We start from the raw sequence: 16,196 nt of genomic DNA, 5'->3' as shown, positions 1-16,196 counted from the left end.
TCCATGTTCACACGCTACCTTTGTGCTCTACTTTATGTGTCCTCTCTCCGTTGTCTGTAAATACCCAAGCTTTAAAACAAAAACAAAACAAAACAAAACAACAACCCAGCAGCAAAAGCACAAAGAGATATTTTCATACTAGGTTTGGCTGTGCCTTCCCTTGTCCTCCCCGCCCTGCCCCCATCTCAACATCAATTCTGCCTTTGCTTGTGTGTAATTAAATGCTTTCTCAAAACCTACCTCTTATCTTTCTCGCTCGCTCCTCTTCCTTCGATTTGGCCAGCAAGACTTGGATGGGTGCCTGGAATGGTGTAAAAATAAATATCAGCATTGCTGGAGGTGAAATTGAAATGGTTCTTAATAGAGTGACAAGGAGGCTCTCGTCTCGACCTCATTATATTTGGTCGTTGCACTTGCATTTAGAAAGCAGTGATGGAGCAGGATTGGTTGCAAACAAGATGCCCTGGGAGGTCAGCTGGAGAAATGGCTATGTTAAGACAGGGGTGGAGAATTGTATGTGGCCCCTTTAAGATTTGTGGACTTGGACTCCCAGAATTCCTGAGTCAGCCTGGGTCAGGAATTCTGGGAGTCCAAGTCCACAAGTCCTGAAGGGGCCATCATTCCCAATTCAGGGGTAAGAGAAAATGACTGTCAGGGTTCCAAATAGCCTTAGCTCGGCTTTTCACCCAAGCACCAATGGGGAAGCAGAGAGGATGAATGCCATGGTAGAGCAGTACCTGAGGTGCTGCGTGAACTATCAGCAGTTCAATGGGGTGAACCTTCTGTCTTTTGCTGAGGTCGCATACAATTCTGCTCACAATAGCATGGGACTAGCCCCATTCAAAGTAGTGAGTGGCATGGATTTCGTCCCAATGCCCAAATACCCAAGGGATTCCGCACTCCTCAGTCAGCTTGACTGATTGGATGTCAACACTGAAAACAACCTGGGAGAATGTCAAGAAAGTGCTAGCTAAAGCGGCACAAACCTATAAGAAACCGGCATAAACACCGAGCTCCGCAAGGGCCATTCCAGTTGGGAGAGAAAGTCTACCTCTCCACCAAATATTTGATGTTAAATCTCCCTAGCAAGAAACTTGGGCCAACGTTTATAGGACCTGCCAATGACATTTTGGTGACAGGAACACATCTAATGTCTGTTCAGGTTTAGGTGTGGTTTACAATGCCGTCGTTCTCCACTTGCAACGGCACTGAAAAACATGACTTGCCACCATTTTCCACACTATGACCATTGCATCTGCATCTCCATGGTAAAACATGATCAAAATTCAGACACTTGGTAACCGACTCATATTTATGACGGTTGCAGTGTCCCGGGGACATTGCCCCCCCCTTTTGTGACCCCTTCCGACAAACACGATCAATGGGGAAGCCAGATTCACTGAACAACTGTGCTACTAACTTAATAACCGTGCTACTCACCGTTGTCACTTGGAACGGCCACTAAACAAACTTATTGTAAGTCGAGGACTACCTTTATCAACATCCTCTTTTAACGACCCCATAATCCCTTGCAGGGTGAAGTCCGGGCAACTGAATGTAGACTAATGTTTGCTGGCCGGATGCCCTTCCTGTCACCAATGCGGAGTTTTGTTCAGCAGATACAATCGCATGGTGGCCAGAGAGAGAGAGATATGGAGATTCAAAAGTGCAGGTCCTTAATGGGGCGGGGGGGGGAGAATGGGGGGCAAATGGACACTAAGGCTGCCATCCGAAAAGCCGATCGATAACAGGAGAAAACCCAACTTTGATTTAACGCACATTTACATTTCATTCAACAACCGTACGGAACTGACAGGTAGTCTCATTACTTCACTAGCCGGCCTGCTCACGCTCCCAAATGGTTTTGACTGCGGCTCCCTCTCAACCTCTCCAAGGTTGCCAGCAGATTTTGCAATTCTTAATGTGATACGAATAGACATTTTCTGCATTTGTTTAATCATGTCTTCCAGGCATCTGGGAGCCGTGGCAGTCCAGTTGATGCAGCTTTAGTCTGACATTAAGATGCCGGAACGGTATTTCTTTCTGCAGGAAAGTTTCTCTTCCCCCCCCCCCGCCCCGCCACGATATGAAACAAAAAAATATTTCCAGATGAATACATGCACTCCTCGACTTACGAACACAGTTGAGCCCGACATTTATGTCGTTAAGGGAGACATCTGGGAAGGGAGTTTTGCCTCATTTTGCGACTTTTCTCACCACCTTTAAGAGAATTGCCACAGTTCTTAAATTAGTCACATGGTCATTAGGGGAAACTAGCTTCCCCATTGACCTTGCTTATCAGAAGGTCACAAAAAGGGAAGTCGCAGGATTCTGGGACGCTGCAACTGTCATAAATGTGAGTCAGTTGTCAAGTATCCGAATCAGTGGTGAGTTGTAGGCGGTACGCCCTGGTACAGGCGCACCAGAGCCTGCCGAAAGCACCCGATGTTGTTCCGTTACGGTGCTCTGGAGGACCCACCCCCCGCCTGAGCTCCTTACCGGTCTTTTAAGGCTTCCGTGCATGTGCAGGGTGCGTACAGCGCTTGCACAACGCTCTGCAGAGCAGCTGGAGCATCGAGGGGGCCCTAAGACGCGCACTGCGCACATCCATGTGGATGCCACCGGGCCTGTTACAACTGCACCAGTTGTAACGGGATCCGGGACCGACCACTGATCCGAATGTAAATCGTGTGACCTCGGGGGAGGCAACCATGGTCATAAGTGTGAAAAGTGGCCATAAGGCAATTTTTGTCAGTGCCGTTGGAACTTTGAATGGTAAGTCGATGACTACCTGAGGAGTACCTGAAGACTATCAGAAGAGACCGGGGAATCGGTTTGGGGGCGTGACAGGCCTGGGTCACTGCCGGTTCCAGTGACCCAGGCCGCCATACCACTATCGTTTCGGCCGAATTGGTAGGAACCCACCTCTGATTCCCATAATTTAAACCCCAAAAAGAGAAGCGGGGAGGAAGAACCTCGGCATCCTAAAATGCTAAGGGTCGGTCTCTAACTCCATATTTATTCCCAGGAATGCTTCTGACTCACGGAAAATCCCCAGAAACATGCTTAGAAATTAAATAAAAATAAAAAGATATATGTATATATACGGCGGTGTGTATGTATGTTCCAGCATAACTCTGGAGCGCCTCAAGCAATTTCAATCAAACTTAGCACACAGATGACTTACTCTCTGGAAACAAATACTGTGGGGGTAAGACACCCCTAACACCCCTCGGGGTGTGTGTTCTGTTAAGATACAGCCTGTTGTGCCTTAAAACAGCTTCTACCGTACTGCCTTAAAATGGCTTCTACGGTACAGCACTGTGGAGTTGTCGTGGTAACAGCTTCACAGTACTCCGCAAGGGGTCTCCCTCTGTTAAGGGGGAAAATCCAACATTAGAAATTACGTTTGGTCCGGACATTTTCACACCTATAAATAAAATACCCGGGCAATGCCAGGTTACCGGCTAGTAAGTAAATAAATGGGATGGAAATACATAGAAATGTGCCTATTTGCCACGTCGAAAGACAAAAGCTAAATAGAGATGGTTAAACCGTTGGCCGGTGGTAGACCTGCGGAGATGGCCTTTTAAAATTTATTAATTGCTGCTTTATCGGGGTCTTCTCCCTTCCTTTTAAACTCCCCTTCCTCCCTTTTACCCTGGGCGGAGAGTGAGTGCGTGGTCACGCTCAAGTTCCCGTTACCCTCCCTGGTATTTTAATTTTGGAACAGGTCGGTCTGTCCTTCCGATTAAAACTTGCTGGCAGGTCTTTTTCTAAATTTAAAAGAACTTGGAAAGGTAGAAATCACAACTTTGCCATCGTTGCCTCCCCCTTAGGTTCTGCATTTCTGGGCATTAAACAACAACCCCCCCTTCCAATGGTACATGACAGCCACATCTAAGCAACCTTCACAGCGTCTTCTGTTGGCGAGAGCAGATGCCCGTGGCTTCCGAACCGTCGGAGCTGTCGATTCTCAACATGTCTCCATGGCCACCTGTCTCGCCTCGCAAAGGAGCGTGCGTTTCTTCAAAGCAGCCAGCCGAATGCCCCGCCTTATGGGCAGGTGGGCGACAGAGAGGCTGTTTTGAAGAAACACGGAACCGTTAAGAGGGGGGCACCTCTGTGCTTGCCTACTGTCGTAATTAGGAAGCCCCCTTTTTGGTTTTGGGGTTTGTTTTGTTTTACAAGGGGGAATCTTAACAGGCGGCAGGAGGACAAGTGGGGCTGAAAAACCTGTAGGGCTCCAGATGTTAAATCGTTTCCTCCCAGCATCTCCCACTGTCAGTGGTGAAGGCTGATGTTGGGAGTTAACAGCTGAGGAACAGCTGGAATGACCCAGTTTTCTTGCGCAATGAGGGAAGAGAGAGTTATGGGATCAGGGCAAATTCAGAGTTTCTAAAATGCAAGAAACTAAGGGGGTGGGTGTGTGGATGGATGGGTAGATGGATGGGTGGGTGGGTGGGTTCAAATGGCATCCCCAAGCAGTCCAACAGGGTAGAAAATGGACATTACAGATAATCCTTGATTTATAACCATTCAATTAGTGACTTAGGGGTTGTTACAAAAGTTGCAGCTCTGAAAAATAGTCATGTCACATTTTTCCAGTGCCGTCGTAACTTGGAACAGTCACTGTGAACTGTTGTAAGTCGAGAGCTATCTGTACTTAACACCGTTCGTTCCCTAGCTCTCTCCACGCCTCCCTGTCCTGGCGAACCGTTCTCGCTTCTACTTCGCAGCATGGCCTCAACCGCGATGGAAGGAAACCGTGTCTTTTGTTTACTTCCCTATTATTTTATTTCCCACGTTTTTTATCAGCCACCCCAATCGGTGGTAACCTGGCTGTCAGGATGAAAACTTTTGATGGAAGCGTAAGAAATTCCCACCGCCTGCAAGATTTTGATGGCTTGCAATTTAGTGAAACTTTGCAGATTCCCAGGGGATTATTTTGCATCTGATCTCGATCCAGTTATCTTAAATACCCATTGTAAGCAATTGCCACCGGAAAAAGCGTGGTGAAATTTCATCATAATTGCTGGCCGGCGAAACGCATCCGTGTTATGAAGGGTTTGGCCGGAGGGCTTGGCTAATGTGCCATACATGTGGTCCAGTTGTTCCTTCTCGCCCAGCTGTTGACACATCTCTCCACCACTAAACCCTTGTTGCGAATCGTGAATCCCTCCACAGATTTTTGGATGTGTTGTTGAAACCCATAAATGATGATTTTCATCCTTTGGCTCAACCGGGCTGTGGTCTGGGAAGACACTCTTTCCAGCTGTTGCTACTTAAAAGGCCATTAAAATGACTTAGAGGGGTTGTAACAAGGTCAAGGCCTGACTTCATATCCTTGTAAGACTCAGAGTCAGATGTTATATCCATAATCTCTATATAAAAGCGAAATACCACTTGCGCATCATCACGAAATCTCCAGAACCGTAAAGCCTACAAACTTGAAATTTGGCACATATATTCCTCTTGGCTTCTAGGTACTCACTAAGAAAGGATTTTTCGAAAGGACCATCAGATCACTTTTATGTCTTATATTATTATTAACACAATCTGATGCTAAGGACTTAGACATTCTACTCCCCCTCCCCACCTGAAAAGAACTCTGTTCCAACTGCCACTTAGGCATGGCCAACATGTGGCTTATCCGGCCTGTGGGATGGCAGTTTGGGCATTCTACTCCCCCTCCCCACGTGAAAAACTCTGAGTTAGACTGAGGGAGAGAAAGGGATAACATAGGAGAGGCCTCTGTGGGGCAAGCCTGAGGGAGAGAAGGGGAGAGGAGAAGAGCCCAATCACATAGTTCTGTAGCGGAGCATGGGTATCCAGCTAGTGTTCTCATAAATTGTTTGGTCTGTTGGTGCATGAATCACCCGCAGGTCGCCACCGAACCAGCTGAATTGCACCAGTGCCATAAATGAGATTCCTGGTTTGTGGATTCATGTCTTCTGTCAACCCAACACACGGTTGATGAATAATTCACGGTGTTGTGTGAATGCAAACTGAGTGGATTAAAACCAGCTGGATTCAGCCACGCATGGATCAGACGGAAGGGAGGGTCAAGACGGAAGGTAGCGAAGCGGAGCGGGTGGGAGGAAATAACATCCCTATAAGGGGAATTCCAATCACGACGGTCGTAGGGAGGGGCAGGCGCGAGGACACCAGAAGAACGTATAGTCGGTTGGCAGACCGGGGCCACTGGATACGCCCGGTCGCTTGCACCAACCCCCGCAGACTAGGTGGACAGGATCAGCAGAGCCTGGGCCTTAGGCTGATGTTATGTAACGCGAGGTCCGTGGTTAACAAGGCCCCCCTCATCAGTGACTTGATCACAGAGGGGGAGCCGGACCTCGCAGGAATAGCGGAAACCTGGTTGGGCCCAGAGGGGGGGTTACCCCTCAGGGAAATGTGCCCTCCAGGTTACCGTGTATTCCACCAGCCACGGGCCCAAGGTAGGGGTGGGGGGGTAGCAATTATCATCCGGGACGATCTGGCACCGAGAGAATTCACTGGGTCGCAGACATCTGGTTGTGAGTCTCTGGGCGTAAAGTGGGGTCCAGGGAGTCAGTTGGGCCTGTTGATAGTATACCTGGCTCCCCGCCATACATCAACGGCCCTGCCCGAGCTCCTCGAGCGGATCGCGGAGATGGCGGTTGAGACCCCCAAACTACTAGTGATGGGGGATTTCAACCTGCCGTCAACGGGAAAGGCATCCGAGGTAGCCCGGGAATTCATGGCTTCCATGACAGCCATGGGTCTGACTCAAGTAATTCAGGACCCCACTCACGAGCGAGGCCACATTCTGGATCTTGTGTTTGTCTCCGACCAGTGGACGAGTGATCTGGGAAGAGGGCATTTAGTCATCACGCCCCTGTCATGGTCAGATCACTCACTTCTCCAGCTTGACTTCCCTGGCGCTACTCCCCACCGCGGGGAGGCGGAACCAGACTATCCCAGATGGTTCCGCCCCAAGCGCCTGATGGAACCGGATAGGTTCCAGGCTGAGCTTGGGCCATTTCCTGCTGACCTGTCCCGCTCCCGGGCTGAGGACCTGGTAGCCGCATGGAATAGTGCGGCTGCCGGTGCCTTGGACCGGGTGGCGCCTTTGCGGCCTCTCCGACGGCCACGATCGACCCGGGCCCCCTGGTTTAACGGGGAGCTAAGGGCGATGAAACGCCTTAGGAGACGCCTGGAGAGTAAGTGGAGATCCTCCCGCTCCGAAGCTGACCGAACACAGGTAAGAGCCTACATAAGGACCTACCTTGTGGCAATAAGAGTGGCCAAACGTCAGTATTGTGCCACTCTTATAGCGTCCGCAGAGAACCGCCCTGCTGCCCTGTTTCGGGTGACCCGCTCCCTTCTGTCACAGGAGCAGCGGGACCCCCCATTGCAGGGCAGGGCAGAGGAATTTGGAGAGTTCCTGCAGGATAAAATCGATCATATCCGGAGAGATTGGACCCACTCCAGTGCTCCAGTGGGGACGTCCGGGACTAGTCTTGAGAGACCATGCTGGGAGGAGTTTGACCCTGTTGTCATCAAAGATTTGGACAGGTTGCGCGGGCGACTGCGGGCCACCACATGTTTACTGGACCCGTGTCCCTCCTGGTTGGTGCTGGCCTCCTGGGAGGGCTCACGAGGCTGGCTACTGGGGCTGGTGAACGCTTCGTTGGGGGAGGGCCGGATGCCGGCCGCCCTGAAAGAGGCGGTGGTCAGGCCCCTGCTCAAGAAGCCTTCTTTGCACCCAAAGGAACTAGCAAATTATCGTCCTGTCTCCAACCTTCCTTTTTTAGCAAAGGTTGTTGAGAGTGTGGTGGCTCAGCAGTTTCCGCGTCACCTGGAGGAAGATGATTATCTAGACCCGCGCCAGTCCGGCTTCCGACTCGGTCACAGCACGGAGACGGCCTTGGTCGTGTTGGTGGATGATCTCTGGAGGGCAAAGGATGAGGGTTGTTCCTCCATCCTTGTTCTATTAGATCTCTCGGCGGCCTTCGATACCATCGACCATGGTATCCTATTGCGCCGGCTGGAGGGGTTGGGGATTGGAGGCACCGTGCTACGGTGGTTCCACTCCTACCTCTCTGGCCGGACGCAATGTGTGTTGACGGGGGAGCAGAGGTCGACCGCAAGGCCCCTCATTTGTGGGGTCCCACAGGGGTCGATTCTCTCGCCTCTCTTGTTCAACATATATATGAAGCCGCTGGGCGAGATCATCCGTAGTTTTGGGGTGAGTTACCATCTGTACGCTGATGATACTCAGTTGTACATTTCCACCCCAAACCACCCCAACGAGGCTGTCGAAGTGATGACCCGATGTCTGGAAGCCGTACGGGTCTGGATGGATGACAGCAGGCTCAGGCTCAACCCCTCCAAGACAGAGTGGCTGTGGTTCCCGGCTTCCCGATTCAATCAGCATATTCCATCGCTGACCATCGGGGATGAGCAATTAGCCCCGGTGGAAGGGGCGCGCAACTTGGGCGTCCTCCTTGACGATCGGCTGACCTTAGAAGATCACGTGGCGACCGTGGCAAGGGGGGCGTTCCTCCAGGTTCGCCTCGTGCGCCAGTTGCGGCCCCTTTTGGACCGGGAGGCCTTGCGCACAGTCACTCACGCGCTGGTGACGTCCCGCCTGGACTACTGTAACGCTCTCTACATGGGGCTCCCCTTGAGGTGCGCCCGGAGACTGCAGTTGGTCCAGAATGCAGCCGCGCGGGTTATTATGGGGAGATCGAGATTCTCCCATATAACACCTATCCTGCGCGAGCTGCACTGGCTTCCTGTGGCCTACCGGGTGCGCTTCAAGGTACTGGTTACCATCTTCAAAGCGCTCCATGGCACAGGGCCTAGTTACCTGCGGGATCGCGTCCTGCCCCATACATCCCTGCGACCCACTCGCTCACACAGGGAGGGGCTACTCCGGGTGCCGTCCTCTAGAGAGTGCCTGGGGACGGTGCCCAGGAGTAGGGCCTTCTCTGTGGTGGGCCCTACCCTTTGGAATGACCTCCCCCCAGACATCCGGACAACAACCGATCTTCGCTCCTTCCGTATGAAGCTGAAGACCTACCTGTTTTGTCAAGCCGGCCTGGCATAACGTTACTATCTTGCCACCCCAGGTCATTTTACAATGGGAAATTTTGTTTTTAATATTTTTGGGGTTTTAAACTTTGTAAGTATGCTTATTTATGGACTTATTTTTACCTCCTCTGCACGATTTTATGGTGCTATCTTGATTATTGCTCTGTACGTCGCCCCGAGTCCCTGTGGGGAGAGGGGGCGACTAATAAGTTCAATAAAATAAATAAATAAATAAATAAATATAACTGAGCTTGCTTTGCGTAGGTTCGGTTTAACCCTGTGAAAAATAAGAAAGACATATCAATGAAGTAAAATATACCTCTATCCCTAGAAGATAATTCAGTGAAAGTAGATTGTGTTGGCGGTGGTAGGAGCAGAAGAGCCCAAACAGAAGGAACTATGAGGTCCTTGGTTGTGTTTTTGCAGACGTTTCATGACCCAACTAGGTAACAACATCTGTGCTAGAAGGGAGTGGGGTTTGCAAAGACGAGGAGGAGTGTAGGGTCCTTGGAACTCTCTGAGCTTGGTTGTCTTCTTGCAGACGTTTCATTACCCAACTAGGTAACATGATCACTGCTCAAAGGGAATGGTGTTTGCAGAGAGGAGGAGGAGGAGGAGGAGGAAAAATGTGGGGTCCTTGGTACTCTCTGATCTTGGGGGGTTTCTTGTGGACGTTTCATTACCAAACTAGGTAACATCATCAGTGCTAGAAGGGAATGATGTTTGTGGAGAAAATGTGAGGTCCTTGGTGCCCTCTGATCTTGGTTGTTTTCTTGCAGACGTTTCATTACCCAACTAGGTAACATCATCAGTGCCAGTAGAAGGGAGTGGGCTTTGCAGAGAAGGAAAAGAGGAGGAGTCTGTGAAGTCACCCACTGGGATTTGTAAAGCTTGGTGCACAGTTTAGCATGTGCAAACCCAAAGCACTGAATAACCAACAATATTATTGTTGACCAACAATAATTTAGTGTGAAGCAGTCCATTTAAAAAAAAAAATCTCCCCGATTTTCACAAGCAAATTTTGAGTTGGTTATGTCTCGGGAGGAAAAATTGAAATCTTAGAGAAGTGCCCTTTCACCCACAGCAGAATTTACTCACCAGGAAACTTAAAATAAGCCCCAAGGATGGCTAGCTCAGCATGCAAACCACCTAGACGAGTCATAAATACTTGCAGTGGTGTTTCACTGGGTATCACATGATATTCCATTTACAAGAAATCAGTCCTCTTCCTTCAAAGCGGGGCAGAGTTCATGGAATATTAATAGCCAAATCAGGATGGCATTTATAATTAGCCCGGTGTCACTGCAAAGCTGGCAACAGGTTACTAGGGGAGATTTTCCCAAACACAGCCCCTTGTGACTTGAAAAAAATCTACCAATGATTACGGATCGCAGTGGCTCAGTGGCTAAGATGCTGAGCTTTTCGATAAGAAGGTTGGCAGTTCAGTGGTTCAAATCCCTACCGCCGCGTAATGAAGTGAGCTCCTGTGACTTGACCCAGCTTCTGCCAACCTAGCAGTTCGAAAGGACGTAAAAAATGCAAGTAGGAAAATAGGAACCACCTTTGGTGGGAAGGGAACAGCTTTCCGTGCACCTTCGACGGTTAGTTATGCCGGCCACATGACCACAGAGAAATCTTCGGACAGCGCTGGCTCTTCGGCTTTGAAACGGAGATGAGCACCGCCCCCTAGAGTTGGGAACGACTAGCAGAGGGGAACTTTTATCTTTACCAATGTTTACATGGATTTCCGACACGGGCAGGCGAAAGCTGTGGCGACAATTTTGCAGTGGCCAAGTCTACTCTTCAAATGAGTCACTGCTGTAAGTGTGCAGTCATCCGGTGTCGAAGGAATTAAGATTGTCTAAGACTTGTTTGCCAATTTCTTTTGCACGGTCTCCGATTCTTGGTGTTGACGGCCACATGGCAGGCTTTTGAGAAAAATGCGCTGAAGGAATTGAGCGTTGTTGCCAAGGTCCTTCTCCATTTTCTGGATGGGGAAATGAAATTGGAAGCTTCCCAACATCTCCGAAATATTTATCAGTTGGATTTTCACCTCCCACGTCCTGTTGCCAATAGTTAAAGAGATGTATTTACATGAATGGGCACCGACACAGAGTAATTTGCACCTCTGGACAAAGTGCATAACTTTCGGCCATTGTGCTCTGTCGATTAAGAGTTTATGTGTTGGTGAACTCGACTAGGAATGGCTTAAGCCAGTGTTTTTCAACCTTGGAAAGTTTAGGATTTGGGGGGACTTCAACTCCCAGAATTCCACAGCCACCATGGTTGGCTGGGGAATTCTGGGAAGTGAAGTCCACCTGCCTCAAACGTGCCTGGTGTTGAGAAACACGGGTTTAAAGCAAATCATAGCCACATGGTGAACGAAAATGTAGGAAGAGTAGTCTAAACATTATGCTAAGGAATTATCTACCATAAATTTCTCCCAACAAAATTAAGGAGAAATTTCCTGACGTTTAGAACAATTAATCGATAGATTGTCTTGTCTTCAGAAATTGTGGGTAATCCACTAATGGAGGTTTTGAAGAAGAGACTGGACAACCATTTGTCTAAAATTAGGGGTGTCCAAACTTGGGAACTTTAAGACTTGTGGACTTCAACTCCCAGAATTCCCCAGCCAGCATGGCTGGCTGGGGAATTCTGGGAGTTGAAGTCCACAAGTCTTAAAGTTCCCAAGTTTGGACACCCCTGGTCTAAAATAGTATAGAGCAGGGGTCAGCAACCTTAAACACTCAAAGAGCCACCAAGGTCCTAAACGGAAGCTCCCCTGTTCAATTCTGGAGCCGAACGGAAGTCCGTTTTCCCCACCATAGAGTCTCTCCTCCTAGTGCGGCGTCCTTTTCCCTCTACCTGTCCTAACCGAAAGCCCAATCAATGGTGGAGCCGACCGGCAACAGGGAGCCACGTACGGCTCCAGAGCCACACGGGTTGCTCACCCCTGGTATAGAGTCTCCTGCTTGAGCAGAGGGTTGGACTAGAAGACCTCCGAGGTCCCTTCCAACTCCGTTGTTCAGAAATTCTGCAAAGCACGCCATTTTCCTTCACCGCTTGGCCTCTTTTCGCTTCAAGCCTGGTGGTTTACGTGCAGAAAAATGTTTTCAGTCGAGATTGGGGAAGGCAAAAATACAAAAAACAAAATCGCACGAAGTTAATTTTTAATCGTGTCCTTTGCAAAACGAAGTCTACTGTTGACGGCGGATTTTAGGAAGGTTGGATTGCAAGGTGAAACTAGTGGGATTTAAAAATATATATATCAGGATTTAAATGTGTGTGTATGTGTGTGTGTGTATGTATCTATATGTATGTATGTGTATATGTGTGTGTATGTATTTGCATGTATGTATGTCTGTATGTCTGTATGTATATGTGTGTATGTATGTGTATGTACATGTATGTATATATGTATGTGTATGTATGTGTGTGTATGTGTGTGTATATTTGTATGTGTATGTATGTGTGTGTGTATGTATGTGTATGTGGGTGTATGTGTATGTATGTGTGTGCATGCATGTATGTGTGTGTGTATGTATGTATGTATATATGTGTATGTATGTGTGTGTATGTATATATATGTATGTGTGTATGTGTGTGTATATTTGTATGTGTATGTATGTATGTGTGTGTATATTTGTATGTGTGTATGTGGGTGTATGTGTATGTGTGTATGTATGTGTGTGCATGTATGTATGTGTGTGTATGTATATATATATGTATGTGTGTGTGTGTATGTTTGTGTGTGTGCATATGTATGTGTGTGTATGTGTGTGTGTATGTGTGTATGTATGTATGTGTGTGTGTATGTATGTATATGTGTATGTATGTGTGTATGTATGTATGTGTATTTATGTGTGTATGTATGTGTGTGTATGTATGTATGTGTATGTCTCCTGGCCGTGTTAATTTGGGAGACAGACGGAGCTGAACCGTTGAGACGAAGGAGTCGGAAGCCAAGCTGGAGAATCTTAATTTGTATGTTGGGGTTTTTCTCTCTCTCTGAAGGCTGAGGAGGAGTAATCTCGCCTAGTGACAGCCAACTTATTTTCGTCTCCGCGCTGTTTCCAAAGAGCTCGGATAAATATCTCCCGATCCTATTATGAGTTGAGTGCCGCTTTCTGATTATTTTCCACAAGCCGCAAGTCAGGTTAAAAGAGATTCTCTCTGCGGCATGGCAAAAAAACACAAAAAAAAACCAGGAACAGACTATCCACATCCTCTTTTCTTTTCTTTCCTCCCCCCCCCTTCTCCCTCTCCTCTGCCTGTGGCTTAGCTATTTAAGGGGATAATGCAGGTCTTCGAGAAAATTCTGCACCCAGTAACAACCGTTCCCCTCTTCATCCCCCCCATCAACCCCCCCCCCAAAAGCCACATGAAACAATGCACCACCTATTGAGGTTGGAAATATTTCTGGTATCGGCTCTGCAGGGTGGGAGTGCAGGGGATTATTGGCTTCTGTGGCAGCAATAAAATATAAAATAAAATAAAAATATTCTGAGCTTGTAAGAGGGGGGGGGGGAACGAGTTGTGTAAAAGGCAGACCGGTGTGTTTGTGTGTGTGTCCTTCTCAAGTTTGACACTCCCGCTTTCGATTCAGGGTTACGGAGTTCTCGGGCTCGGTGGTTCCCCCTGACTCCAGGGGTGGCCACATCCGCTCATTTTTTCCCTCCCGAGGCCGAAAGTGCGGCCTGCTTTTAAATCCTCTTTTTGTCTAGTTTCATGTAAACACGGAAAAAGACATTCCCGAGGGAGGGGCAGAAACTCTGGAAGGAAAGCCAGCGAGAAGCCAGTTTTATTTGGCATTCCCGTAGAAGGGTTGGCACCGCTGCGAGATTCTCGTTCGGGTTTCTCTCACGTTCCTGGCATGAAATAAAATGCCAGGGGAGCGGGGGGGGGGGGTTTAGAGGAGGAACAAGGTGTACCCCCGGCCACTTTCCTCTCCTGGTCCCTTCCCGAAGCTTTAGTCTGTCTCTCCCATCAGGTTCCCAGATACTGGGGTGGGGCAGGTGGGTATGATGGTCTGTGAGAAACTGAGCCAGGTTGTCCCGTACTTAAGGCACAAGGCTAAAAACTGGGAGACTGGGAGTTCTAGTCCTGCCAGACATGAAAGCCAGCTGGGTGATCTTGGGCGGATCACTAGGAGACTGGGAGGTCTAGTTCTTCCTTAGGCATGAAAGCCAGTTAGGTGACTTTGGGCCGATGACTAGGAGACTGTGAGTTCTAGTTCTTCCTTAGGCATGAAAGCCAGTTAGGTGACTTTGGGCCGATCACTAGGAGACTGGGAGTTCTAGTTCTTCCTTAGGCATGAAAGCCAGCTGGGTGACCTTGGGACGATGACTAGGAGACTGTGAGTTCTAGTCCTGCCTTAGGCACAAAAGCCAGCTTAGGCCAATCACCGGGAGACTGTGAGTTCTAGTCTCTCCTTGAACGAGTCCATCTCTCTCTCATCTCCACCCACCTCACAGGGTTGTTGTTGTTGTTGTTGTGGGCAAAATAGCAGGGAGAATGTGCGCTGGGTCTGTTTACTTTGAGTTGCTTATAAAAAAATAAATAAACAGCAGGATGCAAATAAAAGGAAAGAAAAGAATTTGGCATTAGGAGCCCTGCCAGACATCGGGGCGGGCAAAGCATGCAAAAACAAAACAAAAACCCCCATAAAAACTAAAATAAAGCATGCAGGTTGCAAGTGGAGCCAAGCTTTGCTTCCCTCCCCTGCCCCCTCCTCGCCCTTCCCCTCAGTGCCCAGTTCGGGGCGTGGATGGGCATGTTGTGGTCACGCCTGGAGAATGTGAGCTCGTTCCCTGCTGGAAATGAACCTTGGACTCTCGTTTTTCGTTCTTTTCTTCTCCTTTTCTCCGAAACCCCTTCTCCTGCCAGAACGGCCAAGTTTCGCTCCCGTTCGTTTCCCCCTCCCTCCCTCCCTCCCTCCCTCCTTGCCCCACCTGTCTGACTCACCCATCTGTTGGCTTCTCTGTGCCCCACCTGGCACTCTGGGCCCCGAGTCCCTCCTATTTCCTAGGAAGCACCTGACAAGAGTGGATTATCCGAGCAGATAAAGTGGATTAAATCACTCCAGTCTGGCCGGTTTGACAACCACGGCGTTTTTTCTTCTGCAGCAAAAGGCTTCCTTTCGATCCCAGCTCCCCAACGGCTCCTCTGGGCAAGGAACCGGTTTGCCACGACCTTGGCCTGCACCGCAGGGAGGCATGTCGGAGGACGGGGTAGCCCTCCGGAGGGGGCCAATGCTTGGCGATGTATACTCGATTTACGTCCCCGTTTGAGCCCAAAACTTCCATTGCTGAGCAAGACGGTTGTTAAAGCGAGCTTTCCCCCATTTTACGACCTTTCCCGCCACCGTTGTTAAGCAGATCGCTTCCGTTGTTAATTGACAAACTGTGTTGGTTTGTTAAGCGACTCTGGCTTCCCGGTTGACTTTGCCCATCAGAACGTCGCACAAGGGGATGGCGTGACACCCACCACACACACACACACACACACACACACACGAGACGCTGCGGCCGTCATAAATGTGAGTTGCCAAGCCTCCGAAGGAGGCTGCTGCTATGGGTTGTATGTGTGAAAAATGAAGAATAGTCTCTTTTTTTCCAGTGGTGCTTTCTTTGGAACGCTGACACTGGGTTGTTTTCCTTGCAGACGTTTCATTACCCAACTAGGTACCATCATCTGTGCCAGTCGGTTTCCTCTGCTTATATACAAGACTATTTGATAACCTGGCATTGCCCGGGTATTTATTTATAGGGGGGAAATGTCTAGACCAAACGTAATTTCTAATGTTGGATTTTCCCCCTTACCAGAGGGACTACTGTGAAGCTGTTACCATGGCAACTCCAGTGCACTGTACAGTAGAAGCCATTTGAAGGCACAACAGGCTGTATCTTAACGGAACACATACCCTGAGGGGTCTTAGGGGTGTCTTACCCCCACGGTATTTGTTTCCAGAAAGTAAGTCATCTGTGTACCAAGCTTGGCTGAAATTGCTCGAGGCGTTCCAGAGTTATGCTGGAAAACACACACACACACAAACACACACACACACACACACGAGTTCATTTTTATGACCGTCGCTTTGTCCCGGAGGTCGTGCG

At 49.0% G+C, this 16,196-nt stretch overlaps 1 protein-coding gene across 1 annotated transcript in view; it reads left to right on the top strand.

Moving 5' to 3' along the window:
* NECTIN2 (nectin cell adhesion molecule 2) overlaps positions 1-16,196 on the top strand; it is a 67,732-nt gene that overhangs the window by 40,139 nt on the left and 11,397 nt on the right. The window lies entirely within an intron of this gene.

The sequence above is a fragment of the Natrix helvetica genome (genome assembly GCF_964273705.1).
Source record: "Natrix helvetica genome assembly, chromosome: 9".
NCBI lineage: Eukaryota > Metazoa > Chordata > Lepidosauria > Squamata > Natricidae > Natrix > Natrix helvetica.
Note: the sequence above shows the minus strand (reverse complement) of the source record. Positions and strands in the feature narration are given on the sequence as shown.